The sequence below is a fragment of the Silene latifolia genome, chromosome 2 (assembly GCF_048544455.1).
Source record: "Silene latifolia isolate original U9 population chromosome 2, ASM4854445v1, whole genome shotgun sequence".
Lineage (NCBI taxonomy): Eukaryota > Viridiplantae > Streptophyta > Magnoliopsida > Caryophyllales > Caryophyllaceae > Silene > Silene latifolia.
Window position 1 is genome coordinate 59,795,662 of NC_133527.1, and position 1,673 is coordinate 59,797,334.

A 1,673-nucleotide genomic window follows, 5' to 3' on the forward strand; every position below is an offset into this window, starting at 1 on the left:
CATGGAGATTTTTATTGATTATTGCTGCTCTATACCCCCGCCGGCCGGTGTGACCCAAGATTAGATCAAGGAGACCATGTTCATTTTCTCTCTTCGTGATGCTGCAAGAGAGTGGTATAGAGATCTGGACCGAGCCGCACATGGGATCACCGACTGGAATTCCTTAGCCCTGGCATTCTACAAAAAGTACTTCTCTGCCTCGAAGACGAATGCCATTAGAGCTCAGATCACGAGCTTTAAACAAGGGCCAGATGAGAACTTCCATGAAGCATGGGTCCGTTTCAAGAAACTGGTGCGAACCATACCGCACCATGGGTTCGAAAAATGGAGCTTGTGCAATCAGTTCTATAATGGATTGTACGACGATTAGAGGGCCATATTGGATGCTGCAGCCAATGGCCGATTTGCTGAGAACATGGGAGAGACCAAGGGGTGGAAGATCATCGATCATCTGACAACTCATAAGGCCGAATATGGGAATTCGAGAGGAAACCAGAGGAGAGCTGCTGAATCTTCTTTTGTTGCTGCATTAGAAGCCCTCACTGCAAGGTTTGACAAATATGAATTAGGAGGAGCTTCTAAAGGTGGGATGTACCAAGTAAATGCTGTTTCAGACGGTCCTTTCGTCTGTAGAAGATGTGGAGCTGAGGGACATGTCTCAGAGAATTGTCCCAGTCCTTTCGAGTCTTGTGCTGCCTTTCAACACTATAGGCAGACAAACACGTACTATGAGCCGAATTTCCACCCCAACTTGAGGTGGAGTAGCCAGAATGTCCTACATCCGAATCAACCTCCACAACCGCAGCAGCAGCAAGCTTATGTGCTCCCTCATCATAAGCAACAACAATATCAAAAACCTCCTTATGTGCCGCAGCAGCAACAATAATCCCATGGTTCTGATTTTGTTGAGTTTAAGAACTTGCTGCTTAAGGAGTCCCAAGCTAGAGAGGCCGGGATGAAGCTACTAGAGAGACAAATTGCTCAGTTGGCTAGTAAGAGTACCACTCGAGCTCCCGGACACTTACAGACTCAAACTGACCAGAAAGAGACCCTAAATGCCATTACTTTGAGGAGTGGGTCTACCCTGGAGGGGCCTGCTATGGTCGAGGATGCCCCTGAAAAGAATGAGGCGGAACCGAGTCAAAACAAAGCTGTAACGAATAATTCAAAGAAAAAGGCGTCTACCAGGTATATCAGTCGATCGACTGATATACCCGGTCGATCGACTGATATGCGGGTTACAGGAGCTTCTGGAACCGTACATCTCAGTCGATCGACTGAGCAATGTGGTCGATCGACTGAGACCCCTGCTGATATTGAGAAATTTCGTCCTTCAATGCCCGATAATTTGAGAGACCATTTGTTCCGGAGTTCGACAACTCCGAAAGTGTTGGGGAAAGACCCGAGTGCTGATGGGTCCGTCCCGATTCCGAAGTTCGACCCAATGTCGGTCAATGGCTCATATTTGAGACGGTCTGAGGAGGGTTCAAGCTTCAATAAGGAGAAGGAGGTGGACTTTCAGCCGAAGTCCACGGATGTCGGCGCGCGAGACTTAGAAGAAAGGGCTAAGGTACTTCTCTCAGCCCCATATCCAGAGCGACTAGTGTCGACAAAGGAACAGGTTGATACGTGCATTTTATATAGTCTTTTTAGCCTATTTTATGCACGTATTT

The 1,673-nt window shown here is 47.6% G+C and overlaps 1 non-coding gene across 1 annotated transcript; it reads right to left on the reverse strand.

Annotated features, from left to right (window-relative positions):
• Positions 1 to 211: 211 nt before the first annotated feature.
• Positions 212 to 318, reverse strand: LOC141645102 (small nucleolar RNA R71). Its single transcript, XR_012544692.1, has one exon. It is a non-coding gene; the product is annotated as a small nucleolar RNA R71 (small nucleolar RNA).
• Between the last annotated feature and the right edge of the window lie 1,355 nt (positions 319 to 1,673).